Source organism: Gopherus evgoodei, chromosome 2 (genome assembly GCF_007399415.2).
Source record: "Gopherus evgoodei ecotype Sinaloan lineage chromosome 2, rGopEvg1_v1.p, whole genome shotgun sequence".
NCBI classification, from domain to species: domain Eukaryota; kingdom Metazoa; phylum Chordata; order Testudines; family Testudinidae; genus Gopherus; species Gopherus evgoodei.
Window position 1 is genome coordinate 92705396 of NC_044323.1, and position 21048 is coordinate 92726443.

General features: G+C 42.4%; 1 protein-coding gene across 1 annotated transcript in view; it reads left to right on the forward strand.

Annotated features, from left to right (window-relative positions):
• Window positions 1-5133: 5133 nt before the first annotated feature.
• The window catches only part of STARD3NL (STARD3 N-terminal like), a 47937-nt gene continuing 32022 nt past the window's right edge, over window positions 5134-21048 (forward strand). Inside the window, exon 1 of the mRNA XM_030551373.1 lies at window positions 5134-5268. The gene's annotated coding sequence lies outside the window, so the exon portion shown is untranslated. The remainder of the gene's footprint in view (window positions 5269-21048) is intronic.

The window sequence follows — 21048 nt, forward strand, 5'->3', positions numbered from 1 at the left end:
AAACTGCAGGTGAGCACAGAGACATGCCTGGGCAGAGTCCTGTGCAATAGGTGACTCAAAAGCACATGAGGCCTATGACTCATGCCCAGGATCTTAGAAACACAATAGGTCTTGCAGCTCTGGACATTGCCTGCCCTACACCAAGCCCAGGTTCAACAAGGTAATAACAGGACTAACCCTTTGAACAGGGCAGTGGTCCCACTTAGCACGCAGCACAAGTGGCCATCCCTTTGAGAAAGGCAATGGCTCTTGGTAAACAACTTAAGGGGCCCTCCCTTTGAGAAGGGCAATGGCCCTGGTAAACAACTTAACAGCCAGGGAGGGGTGGCCACAGGAGGAGAACAAAAACAAAATGGAGTATGGGGACAGCTGTAAGAAACAAAATGGAGTAGAGGGATAGCTGTGACAGACACTTCACTCACACCAAAAAGTAAATAAGGCAGTTACAGCCATAAAACTTATATCCTTCTAAAACCTATCATTAACACAATCAATAAAGAATCAACTCAGAAAAATTTCTTCTTACTAATTCAAGGTTACAATTTCTTCTTATTAATTCAAAGCTAGCAAAATGGAGTATAAAGCAAAATAAGCAAAATGGAGTACAATTTTACTTGAGACAATTTCTTCCTATTAGGCTTTTGCTTACATTGTCCCCCTTTTGACCCTTTAATATCAATATATTAAATGGGTCACATCATCTTTAATTGCTTTAAGGTAATGTATTGCAAAACAATTTGGGCTTGTGATTTGAATTTACATATATATATATGGAGAGATATACCTATCTCATAGAACTGGAAGGGACCTTGAAAGGTCATCAAGTCCAGCCCCCTGCCTTTACAGCAGGACCAAGTACTGTGAGATTTTTGCCCTAGATCTCTAAATGGCCCCCTCAAGGATTGAACTCACAATGCTGGGTTTAGTAGGCCAATGCTCAAACCACTGAGTTATCCCTCCCCATTCTCTTCATCCAACAGCACATAAAACACATGACAAACATTATTCCAATTAGTACAAAGAAAACAATTATGGAATGAAAATATTTAAAACTGATGTCCATGAGCGGGACCAGCCTCTCAAAATGGTGCACCATCATTTGTTGAGCTTGTGTGGATACAATTAGAATTTCAGTTCCTCAGTGCAAAATAGCTAGACTTCGTGTCAGTATTTTTGTCCGGGTTGCTGCAGTCATTGGACTAATTTGCTTATTCTCCACTACCCATTGCTACGAGGTGGTCCAATTAACCCCCAAATAAAAGTTAAAACTCAAACCATTATTGGCATCTACTGGGTTAACATCCTTGTTTTCATGAACCGGAAAATAGTAATTCATAGTGGGAGTTTGCAATATTGTTACATTGCACATACATTGTTGTACAGGTGGCCTTTGAGTATACTTTTCCTGCCACACAATTTTTTCCAATCCAAGAATACAAACACAATTCTTTCCATCATAGTATACTTTTGTGGTGCTATTATCCAAGTCATCCCAGTAGCATGTTGCTAAATTTTTGTTTTGCACGGAGCAAGGCTCCTCTAAAATCGGCAAGGTGGGGCATACCCACTGTTGGCTAGTCCATTTTTCATACAGTAATCAGTGATGTCTCCTTTCTCATTTAAATACATTTCTGCCAATTGTGGGGTCCAAATATGCCTTCCCTGTAGAGTGTGCTAGGAAAGACCATAAGATGTTCAGGTGCATGGCAGGGCAAACCCATATTACCTGGATAGTAATATATCCTGTTAAGGTGTTTGTGTATACGTATGATTCCATAGGCTTATACCACTCTAGAACATAAGGGAGGAAAAGATTATTTCTGTGTCTGTTGGGAAGGGTGGGGCAGGGAGGGAGGGGGTAAGGCAGACATATCCTTGGCTCAGATCCAGTCCATCTCTCTATTAAAACAATGGCTAACAGCTGTTGCTCAGTTAACTGTATTGTGTAGCATTGTTATCATAGCTGCCACATATGCCTTACCAGCTGGTTGTTTTTTAAGGAAATATGGGTTGGATCCTTCCATTATTGGAGGACCATTTAACAGTAGCACTGTTATGTTGCATACAAAAATCGTTTTGTTCACCAACACTGTAATCGTGTGCACCTCTAATGGTGGAAAGGTGTGTGAACCAGGTTCATTGGCTTCGCAAAAAGGATTAAAATCCATGATTGGCTCCATGGGGGTTGTCACCTCAATCACGCAGTCACAATTCTCATTGGTTATATTAACACAGGCTTGGAATGCAATTTGTGTGAAGGGACCGTACAGGGTATTGTTATGCATGGATATTTCCTGAACCCTGTTCCATGCTCCAATAAAACCATTGTAGCCCCCAGTCTGTGTATGTTATCCTTGAACCTCAAAAGCTTATAAATATCCCCAAAAACAACAACCTCTTGCCCTTAGCAGATTCCGGGCAGGACTCCCTTAGGATCAGGAGTGTGTGAGGGAATCTCCATTGGGGTGCAGGAATTCATGTGGTTAGCGGCAGGTATATACTTCTAGTCCATATACAATACCTGTAATAATTAAACACAAACAGATTAAGAAAACAATTTTATCTGTGACTCACGAACCCATTTAGTTTGCCGTCTTTTTCAATATGGTACACTAGTGGGATAAGACAATCAGCTATGGAATAGAGATCTGTCCACTTAGAATCCAGGGTATGATCCTTTTTCCCTAGCTTTAAATACATTATCTGGTCACCGGCTTCCTGTAAATCAGAATCAGTGGCTTTTTGCTTGTACAGTTTTGTATTCATTTGTTCAATAGCTTGATTCACCCTGTATTGTAAGGTAGTTTTGTTTTCTTGCAATTGTTTAAGCCACTGAAAGTAATCATTGGATTACTGTAGGGCAGGGGTAGGTAAACTTTTTGGCCTGAGGGCCACATCGGGGTATGGAAAATTGTATGAATTCTCACAAAATTGGGGGTTGTGGTAGAGAGTGGGTGAGGGCTCCAGCTGGGGGTGAAGGCTATAGGGTGGGGCTGGGGATGACCAGTTAGGGGTGCAGAAGGGTGCTCTGGGCTGGCACGGAGGGGTTTGAGGGCAGGAGGGGTATCAGGCTGGGGCAGGGGGTTGGGGCATGGCAGAGGCTGAGGGCTGCAGGCGGCTCCCAGAAGCAGCAGCATGTCCTCCATTCAGCTCCTATGTGGAGGTGTGGCCAGGCAGCTCTGTGCGCTTCCTCGTCCGCAGGCGCCGCCCCTGCAGCTCCCATTGGCCACAGTTCCCGGTCAATAGGAGCTGCGGGGGTGGCATTTGGGGCAGGGGCAGCGTGTGGAGCTCCCTGACTGTCCCTACATGTAGGAGTCGGAGGAGGGACATGCTGCTGCTTCCAGGAGCCACACGGAACAGGGCAAGCCCCAAACCCTACTCCCCGGCTGGAGCTTGAGGGCTGGATTAAAATGTCTGGAGGGCTGGATGCGGCCCCCGCAGGCCGGAGCTTGCCAACCGCTGCTGTAGGATGTTCTTCAGTGAGACATTCAGTATTAATCATTAACCGCACCTGCTGCCCAAACAAGATTTGATATGGCTGGATTTTTGTCCTCAGCCTGTCACTGCTGTGGATGGCAGCTAGGATTAAAGGCAGCTTTTCAGGCCAGTTCTACCGGTATGGTCTATCACTTTTCGCAGTTCCTCTTTAATGGTATGATTCATTCTTTCCACCTGTCCTGAGGATTGGGGTTGGTATGGGATATGAAAGTTTTGTTTAATTTCCAGAGCATGCATAATTATTGCAAAGATTTCCCCCACAAATGTACCACCATTATCTGCATCTAATAAGAGACGTTAACTAATATACAGATATAGATATAGAATGAGTGACCACTATACTTGGAGCCACCTTAGAACTACTTTATTTATACATATTCAATGCTTAGATCCCCATTCAAATTAAAAAGGAATTTGTACAGTGCAAGATAGTGGAGGGGCTTGGGAGGGTCTTCTCATTGGTTACAGCAGATCTGGAAGGTGATGCTGTGGCACTGTATGTGGCAGATTGGGAGGGGCCACTTTGGCAGCATGAGGAGTAGAATTCGAGTGGTGTATCAGCAATTTGTGGGGCATATTTTGTATCTTGGATTACATATAATTTAAGACCCTTTGGTTTTGGTTTTTATTTTGTGTACTGAGAATGTCAGTGTTTAAAAAACAGGTGAAAAACCAGTAAAAACTGAAAATGAAAGGCCAGTGTTTGGGGTGCATTAGGGATGTCCAGTACTCATAGGAGGTGTCATGAGGGGAGCCTTCCATTGCCTACAGGCTTATTGCTGCAGTGGCCAGGCGATCTTGGCTGCTAGGGCTCATCTCCCTCCCTGACTGCACTGGGGGAAGCCGACACAGCTGTGCTGAAGGGCTGGGGTCAGGAGAGGCATCTGTCGGGCAGGGAAAGCAGATGGTGGCAATCATCAGCCACTCTGCCAATCTCATTCCTCCACACTCGGCAGCTGCGAACTGGCAGTGACCATCCTCTGCTCAGGTGTGCTGTGCTGTCAGGCAGCGCCTGTGTGAGGCTGAGCCAAGTCTGAGTAGGTTTTTCAGTTTTGGACAGATCCCTGGAGGTTTCATCAAATGATATCTTTAATTAAAAATTGATTTTTAATTCCTGTAGACTCCAGAGCAATCCTGGGGGAGTTGGCAAGCCTAGGTCAGGGGTGTTCCTGCACTTGCCAAATTCAGGTTAAAATCTGATGACTTGGTTTTTTAAAAATCTGGTAATTTTGTGGGGACAGGACATGGGCAGAAATCCAGATTTAAGATCTGTGTAACCCACTGCACTAATGCAGTAAAGCAAGCACCCTCCTAAATGGTGACAATTAGCTGCTAGGTTCATAAGATCAGTTTCAATAGTAGATGGGGTGCTGACAACCCATCTCCTTTTAAAATGGAGCTTGGTCCCTGTGTGAGTGGGGTTAGGTGGCTGGGTTGCCTGTGACAGCAGGAATGTGATGACCCACACACCCCCTTGTACCCTTCGGTCCTTCTGAACCAGTAACGCCTCCTTATGGCCCTGCCCCAAGCACCCCTATTCCATCTCTGCCTAGGGAGAAGGAAGCCCCGCCCACTGCCCTATAAGCCACGCCCACTCCCCACTCGGCCCCGCCCCCATTCGCTGCCGATGCGAGCCCCACCCCCCGCCGCTCTAGTCACTCTGTGTGTGGCAGTTGCTAGGCCCCGCGGCGGCGTCTGTTAGTGCGCGGCCCTGTACAGCTCCCCCCCTCCTTGTCACAGCGGCGCTGCCCCTCCCCCACCGCGGCTGAGGTAAGCGCCCCCCATGGCAATCCCCTCCCCGGTGGGCTCAGATCCCGCTCGTCTCCCCGCGCCCCGCTGTCGCCCTTTGGGTGACTAGATCCCTCCGCCTTCTCTTCGTCCCACCCACTCCCCCCCCGGCCCCCCGGTGACTGGCTCCCTCCGCGCCCCTCACTGATCTGCCCCCGCCCCGGCCGGCCACCGCGGGCGCCGGGATTCCGTCCCTGCGGGCCTCGGCCCGTCTTACCAGCCCCAGGGGCCGCGCTGCGGCCCATTAGGCCCTGAGGGCGGGGCGGGCCTGGATCGGGTCCCGGCCTCAGGGCGCTCCAGCCGGCTGCGGTGCGGCGGAGCTGTGAGATGCCTGGACAGGTCCCCGGAGGGTCCGCGGCTCCTTGGGCCTGGGTGGTTCGGTAGCTCCTGGGTCACTAGCTGGGTTGGGGCTGTTTCATTTTTGTGTCTGTTCACAGAGTGGTTGGGGGAGGGGCGCAGCAGCAGCAGCTGGAGTGACCAGATGTCCTGATTTTATAGGGACAGCCCTGATTTTGGGTCTTTTTCTTATGCAGGCTCCTATTACCTTCCCCCCCCCCCAGCCCCGATTATTCACACATGCTGTCTGGTCACCCTAGCCCAGCAGCAGCAGCAGCGTTAAGAAAGGGTCATTGAAAATTCAGTGACCCATCCCCTGCTTTATGAATCAGGGTATTTCTGTGCCAGAGCAGTTAGGCTTTGAGTCAGCATTGAATAAAGGAGGGGTCCAGTCTGCTCATCAAGCTGGAGGTTCCTCTAGAAACATCCATTGTACAGTTTGTGCGCTGCTTGAGCTGAAACATGTATGATGCATGCAGATCAGTCATACTTGATTTTTGTACCATACATCTAAAGCTTAATTTTTTTCAGGGGATGTCAGCAGGGGTGATGGAAGCTTCCTAAAAGTGTGTATGTAGGGGAACCAATGCCTGAATTGCCCCTTCTCCCCCGATGCCCCGCTCACCCTTGTGGACAGTAAGAAGAGTGTCCTGACCATCCCCCCTGTTCTGGTGCCCCTGCATGTCAATTTAGTACAGTGGTTCTCAACCTGCTGCCTGCTTGCAGCCCAATCAGCGTACAGATATGTGACCTCCTCAGCATCATATAGGTAGTATATGTATTGTGTGGATGCAATAGAGAGCTGCATTTTTGGCCCCAAATGGTAAATAGATTGAGAACCACTTTAACAAATGCTCTCACATATACAACTCCGCAGGAATTCTGTAGCTCAGTGTTTTGTCTCTGAAAACAGCCAAAACAAATTAATGTGGGCAACTCTTTTATTTATCCTACAATGTGGTCATATAAAGTGAATAATTTTAATCTCAGACTACACCCATTGAATAGGTATGTCAATTGCTGAGGCCTTGCCTAAACTGGCTCTTTACAGCGCTGCAACTTTCTCGCTCAGGGGTGTGAAAAAAACACCCCCCGAGTGCTGCAAGATACAGCGCTGTAAAGCGCCAGTGTAAACAGTGCCGCAGCGCTGGGAGCACAGCTCCCAGTGCTGCAAGCTAAATCCCATGAGGAGATGGAGTACGTGCAGCGCGGCAGCACTTTGAAGTTTCGAGTGTAGCCATGCCCTAAGAGATACTTTCTTCTCTCAACATCAGGAAAGTTCAAAATTGATTCAGAAGTCGGTTGTCAGTTGAGATTTCAGCCAAATTCTTATGGACTTCTCTAGCAGGATGTAAGCAGGATGTCTAATGAAGCTTACAATAGATTGAAATCTTTGTCATCCTCTCATAGACTCATAGAATCATAGACTTTAAGGTCAGAAGGGACCATTATGATCACCTAGTCTGACCTCCTGCACAATGAAGCCACAGAATCTCACCCAAGATGAAATGGGTCATTATCTAAAGTATATGTAAGAACTTTAATGTATGAAGCTATACAGCGCTGTACATACATTTCAATTAACTTATACCAGTGAATCAAAAGAAGAGGAGGTCTGTATGGTTTTTTTTACCAGCAACATTTGTTCAGCTATCTACTTTATGATAGCCATGTTCAAGTGAAATACACTGATTAATTTTACTGTTGATGGTGGGTAACTTATATCCTTGAAGAAAGTTTAAAATAAAGCAGTCATGTTACTGAGCCAGAAGCATAGATTAATACACTCTATCTATGCACTGAATGGTGGTTAAGCATTTGAGTTACCATCCATTTTGGTATTTATATATAATATCTTTGCTTTCATTTTCCATCATAAATGTCTCTGTATTTAACTTTTTCACTTTGGAGGTTGGGAGCAGACATAATGCCAAGATTTAATCAATAGTTAAAGTAATCTTTTTTTACTCTTACTGGAACACTGAAACATATGTTTTGGTAGTGCTGGAGGTTTAATGCTTGACTAGATGGACCAGTGGTCTGTTCTGGTATTACTGTTCCTTAGCTTGCTGACAGGTTAGTGTTTGAAAAATAAACCGCTTGACTTCTTTAGGAATAAGTCAAAATAACTGAACTGTATAACTTCTGTAGCTTTAAACTAGTCGGTGCATTGGGATTAAATGTTGTTGTCTCCTTGGTGATGTATTCTAACTTGATTCAGTCTTACAAGTTCTTGCCCCAACTTTCTGAAATCCATTCTATACCATTATCTAGGGCCACCAGCTAATTTGATAACTAATATCTTTTTATACTTGACTTTCCCAGTTCAATTCTAGTGGTCTGCCTGGATGTTTAATGTGTAATTTAACAACTTTATTTGTTGAAATGTTCTGTATAACCAGATTTGATTTCTAGTGAGTGAGAGAACCTAGACGTTACTCTTAGGACAGTGTGTTAAATACACAGTTTGGAATAAGAACAATTAAAAATATTTTTGAAAATTGAATTTAAATATGTAAAAGATACAATTTTTAAAACCTGCCAGAGTATGATCAATACATTTGTTTTAAAACCGCATAATCCAACATCATGCTTCAGTGTATCAGCTGATCACCACAGGGTCAGGAAAGATTTTTCCCTATTGCAGCATTGCAAAAATAGCCAGGTACATTATTATTTGGGATGTGGTGTGGTGGTAATATCTTACTCTAAAGATCAGGCATAATCCTCTGCCAGGCACAGTGTACTCAATTTGCACCAGTAGTCTGATCCGGCATAGTAGTCGGTTATAAAGCTAAAGTTTCAGAAAATAAAAGAGAATATCTTACAATTATGTTATTATTAGGGATCTCTTTCAGATCTATAAAATGTGACTTTTAAGTGTGAAAATGCTTGCAAAAGCTTGTCACATTTTAAAATGGCTCAGACTTTCTAAAATCAAATATTTCTTTAAAGGTTCTAAAGAATCCACAGGTGTTCTTTGGTTTCCTGGAAAATGCACTTGACAGAGGCCTGAGAGATTCCCCATGCCCTTCAAATGTAATCCCTATTGAGTGCAAAAGCTGAAGTATTGAAGACTCCATTAATCCTACTCAGGAAAATACAATAAAAGCCTCTTATGCCCACACAGTGTTTGGATGGTAGCCTGGGGCTCCTAAATTTGAATTAGTTCATGAATGCAGTCTCATGAATTTCTGAAAGTAGGAATACAACTAACCTGGCTCACTAGGGGAAAAATAATGTTGGCTTATCTACATTCTGAGGAATATAGCTCTCAGGTCAGCATGTAGTAGTGATAGCAAAGAAAAATAACTTCAGTCATAGAGAGGAAAGCTACTGCTATTTTAACTTTCACTAATGCATTGAGTGCACTTCAAGATTTTACTAGTTAATATTTAACATGTAAAGCCTTAGTGGACCATTCTCCTTAAAAGGACCAACTTTTGTTTCAGCTGTGATCAGATGGATTTAAACTGATGATAGTCTATAAAGAAGGTTTGGAAAAGAGCAGGAGAGAGAAGTACTGCAGCAAACACAGGATTCTGGAATTCCTTCTTACTAGATGAAGTCTGTGGCATTTTTCTGCATAGACTGTTTTGTATGGTGTGCATTGTTTGCTGCTTGTTAGGAGGTTCATGAGTAATTATTGCCTTGTGTTGTCTGTATCTTTTGAAAACCATCGGCATATAAGGGGGAGCTAGCCAGGTAATTACCTCAAGCCTTTAAGGGTTCTTGGCTGATGCTGCTTATAAAATATATTTATAAACTAGATATTGACCTGTGCTCAATATCTATTTTATAAATTTTATTTAAACTCAAACTAAAATAAAATTGAGCAATCATATCACCAAACCTAAAAAAAATAACACTATTAGATCAGAATCATATCATGATAAAATCAAACATTAGTCTCAGTATCGGATTGGGATCAAATAAATACCAAAAATAACCAGTCCCTATGTGTTCTCAGGAGTTGATGAAAGTGGCTGTATACTTGGTTATAAACCCCAGCTAAAGAATTTTATTAAAGTCAGTCCAATCTATAACTTGAAAAGAGTTAAATATTGTAATAATGAAAATAAATTGTCTGAACCTCAATACCAATAATAAAGCTGCCTTCTTAGACTTAAGTTTTATTGTGGTGGCTAACCTTTCCTTCCCTCCATCCTAACAGAAATATTATAAGACAGACTTCAACAGAACATTCCTGATAAACAGAAGTTTAAGAACTCTTATTTACTGGAAATTACATGACAGTTTAGTCTCTGAGGATTTGTAAACATGGAACATACTTTAATGCATATCTGTGAGATGCATTGAGGTCTGTTTAAACCTAGGGAACTTCTTTCCCCATGTGGACTTTATTGGTGTAATCTCACAGATGCATACACACAGCCATGCTCACACCCAAAAAACAGAAAGGCTGGGATGACTCCCAGTTAATAAAAAACTAGCTGACAATAGCAAAAAGATAATTAAGGTAGCGGGTTTGTGAGCTCTTTACCTTCCACATTCTTCTGGCTTCTTGTAGAATAGGAGCTGGGACTGCAGATGAGGAGCCAGGGAGCGATGTTCTCCTGGCACAGTGATTATCACTAGTGGGCTTTCTTTGAGTGCAGAGAAAGTCTAGTCAAAGGCTACTCTGGCTGTTTGTTGATGTTGTGACTTTCTCTCACCAGGATGATAAGCCTTGTTGATTCTGGAATATCAGTCTTCCCTTAGATGCCTTATTAATTTGAAAGTCAAGGTTTCTCAGCCTTACTACTGATGCTTACAAATTTTGCTTCCTTCACCTTACAACTCTTTCGTCCAAGGTCTTCAGACAAATCAAGTGAGAGGCTTACCTTGGAGACATTGAACTGTTTAGTTCAGCTTAAAATAGGTGTATCAAGTTGGAAAATCCCACTTAAACCAGCAATTTTAAAAAATACAGTGGTCCACATCAGAGACTATGCATGTGCAATCACCCTCAAAATGTCAAAAATCCAGACACATAAGACCACTTTTCTGGAAGCTGACATGGTCTTAAGACATTAAGAGCTTGGCTACACTCGAAACTGGCAGCGCTTTGAAGTGTGAGTGTGGTCACAGCACGTACTCCACCTCCTCATGGGGATTAGCTTGCAGCGCTGGGAGCTGTGCTCCCAGCGCTTCGGCACTGTTTACACTGGCACTTTACAGCGCTGTATCTTGCAGCGCTCAGAGGGGTGTTTTTTTCACACCCCTGAGCAACAAAATTGCAGCACTGTAAAGCGCCAGTGTAGCTAGGACCTAAGTTACAAGTTTACAAAAGTATTCAACATGAAGCCCTGTGAAAACAATGAATAGGAAAAACCCTAGCACAGCAAAACCAGGTTCTCAGCATTCAGTCATCAGCAAAATAAAATAAATTCAGTCAAGACAAATTTCTTTGCTCCAGTTTGTTCTTTGCTAACCGACTTCACCTTGAATGATCCCTTGAAATGTATTAACTACTTACGTTAAACAATCTGTTCCATCTTGAATGTAGCTGTTATACTTTGAGTGCATTTTCCAGACCTGAAGAACACTCAAAAGCGTCTTTCTCACTGACACTCTGTGTACACTCAAAAGCTTCTCTCTCTCACCAACAAAAATTCATCTTATAAAAGATATTACCTCACCCACCTTGATTCTCTAATATCATAGACTCATAGACTCATAGATTCTAGGACTGGAAGGGACCTCGAGAGGTCATCGAGTCCAGTCCCCTGCCCTCATGGCAGGACCAAATACTGACTAGACCATCCCTAATAGACATTTATCTAACCTACTCTTAAATATCTCCAGAGATGGAGATTCCACAACTTCCCTAGGCAATCTATTCCAGTGTTTAACTACCCTGACAGTTAGGAACTTTTTCCTAATGTCCAACCTAAATCTCCCTTGCTGCAGTTTAAGCCCATTGCTTCCTGTTCTATCATTGGAGGCTAAGGTGAACAAGTTTTCTCCCTCCTCCTGATGACACCCTTTTAGATACCTGAAAACTGATATCAGGTCCCCTCTCAGTCTTCTCTTTTCCAAACTAAATAAACCCAATTCCTTCAGCCTTCCTTCATAGGTCATGTTCTCAAGACCTTTAATCATTCTTGTTGCTCTTCTCTGGACCCTCTCCAATTTCTCCACATCTTTCTTGAAATGCGGTGCCCAGAACTGGACACAATACTCCAGTTGAGGCCTAACCAGCGCAGAGTAAAGCGGAAGAATGACTTCTCGTGTCTTGTTTACAACACACCTGTTAATGCATCCCAGAATCACGTTTGCTTTTTTTGCAACAGTATCACACTGTTCACTCATATTAAGCTTGTGGTCGGTCCACTATGACCCCTAGATCTCTTTCTGCCATACTCCTTCCTAGACAGTCTCTTCCCATTCTGTATGTGTGAAACTGATTGTTCCTTCCTAAGTGGAGCACTTTGCATTTATCTTTATTGAACTTCATCCTGTTTACCTCAGACCATTTCTCCAATTTGTCCAGATCATGGACCAGCACAGCTACAAAAGCCACTGTGTATGACCTAAAAACAAATGATCTTTTTCTTCTGACAATCAAGGCAATTAAAATAACTTTTCTATTTTGGAACTGGGCTATAGGTCAGACAGCTTATATTATGAAAGCTACATGTTGATAAAGAAAAGTTTCTTTAAATCTCAAGATGAAAATCCATTTGAAAGATAAAATTTCAAATATTTTATAAGGTCTATATACCCTTACAAGGTATTCTCACAGTGAGGTGTACTTTAACTTTGTATGTTGGATAAGGAATGTTCCTTAAATCATAGGATGTTACAGATAAAAAAGAGATGTCATATTTTCTGCCAAAGCAGAGTTATTCTTGTAGCTTATTTTGGTTCACTGTTAAGTGTTCCAAGTGATAGGACTTCCACTACTGTTCTTAGACTCTTCTGAAATCTACTACATCTTATACCATGCTCTATTGCTGGAAAAGTCTCCCTGTTTTCATCTGCCAAGCACCTTTTTAAAAAAACTCTCCTTAAAGTCTTCATATACATAATCAACAATCCCCACACATTCTCTTTATTGAACAGTTGTAAAAGATTGAGGAGAGAGAGTGTTTTACACTGTAAATTTCATGTAATGTCCTGCATTGCTCTATTCCGAGGTTCTCAAACTGTGGGACATGACCCCAAAGTGGGTTGGGACCCCATTTTAATGGGTTCGCCAAGGCTGGTGTTGGCCCTGGGCCTTACCCAGTCTGAAGCCCAAGTCCCACTGCCTGGAGTAGGGTTATGTGTCCACTATTCAGGGCAGAAGCCTTTGAGCTTCAGCTTTGCCGCCTCCCCACCACCGGGCAGCGGGGCTTGAGCAGGCTTGGTCTTCAGTCCCCACTCCTGGGGTTGTGTTGTTGTCAGGAGGGGTGCAAGGAAGTTTGTGAACCGCTGCTGTATTCCATTAACCCGCTCTTTCTACCCCTGTTTTTGGATTCATTTGGATAAGGTAAGTATGGGTATTTGTGTAAGTAGCATGCACAGGCCCATGGGCATCAGCACCTGAAACATTTTCACTGATAAGTAGCTAACTGAGTAATGAAGGTAGATTAAGGCAGGGTGAGGCTGGGGAATGTCCCTCACCATACCTCTTAATTGGCCAAAAGCTCCATGGTAATGGAGACAGTGTGGAAGTTGCTACAGTAATGTTCTTAGAATGGTGTAACACCTTGGATTTGCCCCTTAAAGTAGTCAGAGCATGAAGGGAAACTCTAGTAATCTGTTGGAGGATATCTGACAGAAGGGAATGTCACAAAGGGAGAGGAAAATGTAAAGAAAAATCTGGGCAATCCAGCTGTCTGCACTAAGTGATTACATAAGATACAGAAAATCTTTCCTTTTTGTTTAGAGGGGAAAAATATCTGCTGTATAAAAATTTCTAGTACTAGATCTCATCTTCTGAACCTTTATGGTGACTCTTCCACCGCTGTCTTCCACGAGTAGCCCATCCCAGTGGATTCTGATTCATAACCATTGTTGTATTTAATTGTATGTAAATTATTTGCATGTTTCCAGTCATCTTTTGATGATAGAGTATGGTCTGATCAAGTAGAAAAACCTGATTGGAATTAACATGTTGCCTATTTCTTACTCCTTTACAACAATTAACTAAGTGAATGCTGCACATATGTTAGTTATTTTGAGGTCTTGACTCATTGTATATGGTAGCCTAAAATGTTTTTCAAGTCTTGATTAGTTATTGGCCTAGGTGGACAGGACAAAATACATTAAAATGATGGTTATTGTAATTATGGTTCTCAACACTTTTTTGCAAGTTTTCCCTCTCTCTGCTAGTGCTAGCACTTGCCAGAAAAACTGTAATGTGAGACTAAGGACAATCTTAAACTACTTCAGGGTTCTGGTATTTTTGGTATTGTGGACAGAGGTCTAGGATGAAACATGGAAGCTTCTAGAGAAGAATGCAGTTTTAACCAATGCATTTAAGACTACTTTGTAAACAAGACATATTGATGAACTCAGAGTTAACATACATCTTGGAAAGTATAATCCAGTAGGGTTTTATTTTGCTAAAAACATCAGGGACAGGTTAGAATGCCTGCAACAGAGCTTTTTTAATCAGTGGCTGGACAAGAAATCAAGTAGTGATTATCTCCATTTTCTGTAATTGTTACCTCTTTACTTCTGTTTGTGCTGTTAAGAGTTTGCATGGCTTGAGCTTTCATTTCCTGTTCTATTTAGGCTGTTATCAGTAATTGTCTTCATTTTGTGTACTTCTAGTGATTTTTCTATTGCTCTTTAATGGAGCTTTCTGGGTGGATCAGTACAAGTGCTGTGTAGAATCTGTTCCTACTTGAATAGTTATCGTATCCTCCATAGGTAGGCTAAAACCTGAATTTACAGAGTAGGCTATGTTATTTGGTCATTCCCATCTCTAGATTCTATGTTTTGATAGTCAAGCTGTAATACCAACCATAATTGAATCTAATTCTAAGTTTAGGAAGCATGTTTCTAAAAATTGTTTTGCAAGTATTTTGAGGAAGTAACAGTTATTGGGGAAGAGAAAAAGATACTTAGCACATAATAGTACAGTGTCAAAACCTTCTTTAAAGATTCAGACTAGCCTAGAAAAGTGCTATGTATTGAGTAGGGAAGAGGTGAGAGTCTTGAAGAGGCATATTTGTGATTTAGATGTAGTTTAGGTTGGGCAGAAGTGACTATTGTAATGTTACTAGTACACCTCTACCCCGATATAACGCTGTCCTCGGGGGCCCAAAAATCTTACCGCATTATAGGTGAAACCACATTGTATTGAACTTGCTTTGATTCTCTGGAGTGTGCAGCACTGCCCTCCACCCCCAGCCCCGGAGCACTGCCTTACTGTGTTATATCTGAATTTGTGTTATATCAGGCCGCATTATATCAGGGTAGAGGTGTAGCGCTATTCACTATAAGCTGATTTGTCTAAAAATGAATTCTTAACTCATCCTAAAAATATTGTCAACATAGAATGGCTTATTGATAGATAATAGTGAATAGAATTGTAGAGGAATTTGTCCAGTGGGATTCCGCAAGGCTTGGTGACCGGCTCAGTCTCAACATCTTCATTAAAATTTGGAAGGGGTAAAAAGCACAAAATTAATATTACAGGTTTTACTACAGATGCTACTTTTGGAGGTGCTCTCCATACCAGTGAAGATAATCACACAGAACAAATTAGAGGTGAGAAATATGTGCATGAAAAAAACAAAATGAAATTCAAATTAAAGCAACAAACTGATAGGTTTAGCAGATAATAGGCTGGAATACAGATTCACTGGCAAGCTGAAAAGTGGAAGGCAGTAATGCTTAGAGACCTCAACGTAATAATGGACAGTAATTTTAGAGTAGAATTCCAATTTTATGAACATCAATCATATTAATGAACAGTTATTCAGCAGCAGAAAAACAGTTTGTGACTTCAGTCCTTCAGCCAATGTTCAAGCAGCTGTACAGGTTTGAAAAGAAGATTTGGTGGCAAAGAAGAGAGGTAGTTCTCTTAAAGAAATCAGGCAAACTATAAATTTGTTACTGTTCGTTATGTACACTATCATTGAACAATTAAGTTAAATTGTTCACTGTATATACTGTAATTGAGATTTTCAGTTTTGATCTTATGAACACAATCATAACTTTGATGCAACTTGTTGATTTTATGAAAACAATCCCCAAATAGTCCATTAAATGGAGTCCAAGTGTAATTATTTCATGCTGTATGACAGTAAAACAGGCCAGAGTAACTTTGGGCAGTCTTGTTACAGGCATGTCATGGGGAAGGGAAATAGTAGTCCCTTTTTATGATTAGTGAGACTGCATTTTTACTTTGCTATGACTGTACATCATTTTACAGTGTTCCCCAGTGTACCCATCCCAGAATTCCTGTCCTGAAACATTTAGTCTAAAGGCATAAGCAGGTAAATATAGACATTTTTAGAATAAAGAGAGTAATAACTCATAATATCATTGTTAGGTACTTCAGTACCAAAATGAGTACTGAGAAGTGATCAGAGAAGAGGATCAGAAATGATTAGGGTTTGATTTCTGAGGAATAACTAAGAGCTGCGTATTGCAGTAGTGTAGCCTAAGGTTAACAGTACCGAGGATGGAGAAATCAAGTAATGAGATGACATTAGGAAAAAATCAGAATCAAAATCAAGAAGATTTTGTTGATGGTGAGACCTACATTATAGGACCATGAAATATTCAAGGGAAATGGTGAAATTCCCATTATTTTGGACACATGAATGTAAACTAAACAAAACACTACAAAATTACCTGCAGGAAATGTCTGTATGGCTGAAGAAACACAAGACATAACCAAGTCTTTTCCAGCTCTTAATTTCTTAGCTGATGCATATCCTGCCAGCTGGACAAAATATTAGTAAGTAGAATTGATGGACAGAATATTAGTAAATAGAGGTGATGGAGAGGAATGAAAGAACAATTTCTGCAAAAAATAAATAAATCTATAGATATGTTTAAAATCTTGTTTTGCAGAGGGTTTGGCATGGAAACATTTTCTCAACTTTTGAAAAATGAGAAAGCTTTAATCATAACTTTGCCTAAGATATTTGTCACAGGTATTTTTAGTAAAAGTCATGGACAGGACATGGGCAATAAACAATAAATCATGGAAACTTGAGCCTTGCAGCATAGAGCAGGGGTGAAGCCTCACCAACCGGGGCTGACGTCATGGAGGTCATATAAAATCATGGAAACCGTGATCGACTCATAGTCTATGTTATGATGTTTAACTTTTCCTTTTACCGCTCTATCTTTTTGAAAGTTAGAGAAATTTTTAAAAGTTGAATGGAAAGGGGGCATTTTTAGTTTGTTAAATTCAGTGGCAAAAAAAGCAGAGGGGGCAAAAACAATATGAATTTTGAAAGTGTTTTGTTTTTTAAAAATAAACAAAATACAAACTTATTTAGTTAAGAATAGGGCCGTGAAATACTGTCAGAGACCATGAAATAAGCCCTTCTCCTTGAAATCTGATCTCCCCCTTGCTCCTGCTCCTAGCTGCAAGTCCCCGCTGGGCTGGGGAGGGACAGGACTTGTCTTTCCCCTGCACTGTCGCTCTTGGTCTCGGGTGAGGGGAATGACCCACTCAGAGTGCCTTCACTGCAGGAAGCTCCCTGACCAGCACCGGAGAGGATGCTGCAGCTGGAAAGACTTGTGGAGTTGGGTCTGATCTCCTGTGCTCCTGGAAAGCTCCCAACTTCTAGTTTGAGTCCATGTGGGCTGGGGAGAGAAGGACTTGTCCTTCCCTTGCATGCCAGCTCTGGGAGGGGAAGAAGGAGAGTCAGACCCACTTCCAGGTACCTTTAGTTTGGGCCCCGGTGGTTACAACACTGTGAAATTTGAGATGTAAACAGCTGAAAATGTGAAATTGACCATTAAAAAAACCCTGTCTGTTAAATGATCAAAATGGACTGTGAATTTGGTAGGGCCCTAGTTATGAAATTTCCTATTAGATCAATGTTGTTAAAATACTTACCTACGGGAATTCTTCAGTGAAACTCATTTTTTTTTCTCAGAAACATTTGGTTTGCTTGGAAAATTGCAGCCCTCTTAATAAGGGTAATTGAGCTACTACCAGTGTAGTAGTTGAAAGAGCCACATATTTAATAGAATAATTTCCAGAGACATAAGGCGTATAAGTGATTTTGATTTAATGCCTTAAATCTTCTTTAGCATTAAAGAAACAACTACACTATTACCCTCAAATTTTCCCAGTACAAAACAAATGCTACCTGGTGGCAGTTCAGAGGTTCACCTGGATTTGTTCTGTCTCAGTCAGGTAGAACAACCTTTCATTTAAAATCTTGAGGCCCTTTGGTCTTTGATCTGTTTCGTTATGAAGGGCCTTGAAATACCTGTCACAGACCAAGAAATATTTTTCATCCTTGGGGAAAAGCTCCATCTTCTGCTTGTCTTTAATACAAAAACAACACCATTACATGAGCTGATAGTCTGTTTTCTTGGTTGCAAGAGTAGGTGGTCCAGCTGCCCCAGATGTGCATTCCTAAACAGTTCAACAGCTCCACCTTCCCGAGTATTACCCAGCCTCCCAAACCAGGTGAGTGGCTTGGTTGAGAGAAGAAAAGAGGGGATAACAACATCTATATAACAGACATCATTTTGCATAATCAATCCAGCAAAGTCTATGTAAGGTCCAGCATACCCGGCACATTTCACATATATGACTACAATGATCTAAGGATTCTGGTATCAACATTTGTAAACTAAATGAATTTGGGTAGCTTTCTGCTAGTTTATCAAGATGCATATATTTTTTTTACCTTGTCATTTTCCTCAATGTGTATTCTTTTTAGATTAACTACGTCAGAAACTGTCAACCTTTCCAGACTACTGTACCCTTTCAGGCATCTGATTTGTCTTGCACACTCAAGTTTCACTTCAGTTAAAAGCTACTTGTTTACAAAACAGACATAAAATACTAATGTCACAGCATCTATTATTGAAAAATTGTTCACTTTCTCATTTTTCATATATTAAAAAATCAATGTTGGACTATAATTTGTACCCTTCAGTAATATAGTATAAGAGCAGTATAAACAAGTGTAGATGAAACTTGCTTTTGCAGTATGGTTGAAAAAATAGGACTTAAGCGAATATTAAGTGAATCCAATTTCCCCAAAGAATTAAATGAATGGGTGGGGTTAGGTTCCAGGGACATTTTTTCACCAGGCAAAAGTCTCTCTCTTCTCTTCACACACACACAGTGTAAGTTTTAAACAAACAATTTAATACTGGTACACAACAATCATGATTGTGCAGCTTGGTTGAGGTGGTGAAGTCAGAGGGTGGGATATTCCCAGGGAATGCCTTGCTGCTAAATGATGAACTAGCAATTGGCTGAGCCCTCAGAGGTTAACACGTTGTTAATGTAGCATCACACACTGTACAAGGCAGCACGAATGGAGGAAGGGGAGACAGCATGGCAGACAGAGACACACACAGTGTGAGAGGGATGCACATTGCCTCTTTAAGTACTGCTGACACCACTCTAAGTACATTGCCTTTTAAAATAGATCAGCAAGTTGAGACAGCAGCTCCTACCAGCAAGCTCCCTCTGTCCTGAGCCCTGTCATGTCACCCCACCACCCCCATTGGAAATGGGGTAAGCGGGGTATAGGAGCAGGGGGAAGGGGGCACCCTGACATTAGCCCTCCTCTTCCTCCCCGCCACACGCACAGCGAGCAAGGCGATTCGGAGAGCAGCACAAGGCAGAGGGCAAGAGCAGCACATGGCAATAGTGGGAGGGCGGACAGCTAACACTTCCGGCAATTGCTAGCCTGCTGGGCGGCTGCCACACAGGGAATAGGGAACGGGGAGCTGATGGGGGGGCTGCCAATCCACCCCTGGGTTCCAGGCTCTCACCAGCTGCTCCAATGGTGCTCCTGTGCCTGCAAGCAATGGACAAAGCAGGTGGCCGCCGAATGATGTTATAAGGGAGCACTGCGCAACTTTAAATGAGCATGTTTTGTAATTGATCAGCAGTGAAACAAGGTTAACCGGGATGACTTTACATGAGGAGTTACTGTACTGACTTCTCTAGTGCTTTTAACGTAGTTTGTTGTACAACTAAGCAAATATCTAGATGAGTTGATGTGCCCCCTGGAAGATTTCTGTGTGCTCCCAGGGGTACGTGAACCCCTGGCTGAGAACCACTGAACTACGTAGTCTTTTGTTATATAGATGTGAGTGGCATTTTACATTTGAAAACCATAGTGCTTCCTATTATTTATCATATTCTTTTTTTTAGTTCAAGAGGCCAAAGTACTACCTGAATATTATCAATGGATGGTACGTTCAAGTTATTCACCATTGCAGTTTTATCACCAAACCAACTGTAAATCTGTCTAAATATAGCCTACTAACTCATTTCAATTTTTGTATCTAATTTGTTTTTATATTGGCTACCACATATCCAGTGATGTGGTCCCAATGTTTAATAAGAAATTTACTCATGCACTTTCCCCCTTTATCTGCCATAAAACATAGCTGGGATTTTTCCTAAAATACTTAATTAACTTTAAAAAAAACAAATGAATATGCACATATACACATCCAAATCATTGTAATTTATTTATGTAGGTTTTTGTTGGAGACTCAGTAATGAAAACGTGAAAAGTGATAATTTGTTTGTTAATATCACTTCTTATAGCACATTTAGTAGCTAGCTGGGAGGCTGTGAAAAGTGGTATGTATACATTTGTTAATATCACTTTTCTCAGCAAGCCCCAGGACAAATTAAGCCCTCGATGTGTGGTCAGGAGATAGTGGGGGGATTGGATGTGGGGCATGGAGGAGGCAGCAGGGACTTGGGCTGATGGGCGGGGGGTGAGCCCTGACATCGTGTGACTGGGAAGCCAGAGCATGTGGCTGGAGCTGGGGGGCTGGCATCTGCCATCACACAGCTGAAGCTGGGGGGCCGGGCTGGTGCCCACCGCTGCATAACTGGAGCTGGAGGCCTGCACCCAGGGCTAGAGCTCACTGCTGCGTGGCCAGAGTCCAGAGCTAGGGACAAGAGTCTGCATGGCCAGAGTCCGGGCCACGTCGTCAGAGTTGGGGGTCAGTGCCTGCTGCAACATGGCTGGAGCTAGCACTTGCTGCTGCATCTCAGAGGTCTGCATCGGGGCCAGCTCCTGCCGCCAGGGGTTGGCACCCGCTGCCACGGGCTGGGGGCCATGTGGCTGGAGCCAAGGGTCAGCATCCGCCATTGCATGGCCAGGGCTGGGTTTCAGTATCCAGCACTTTGGAGCCTGGGACTGGAGCTGGGGACCAGTACCTGCTGCTGCATGGCCAAATCTCCGGAGTCCAAAGCCCCGCAGCTGGAGGCTGGGACCACATGGCTGGATGCAGGAACTGGAGTTC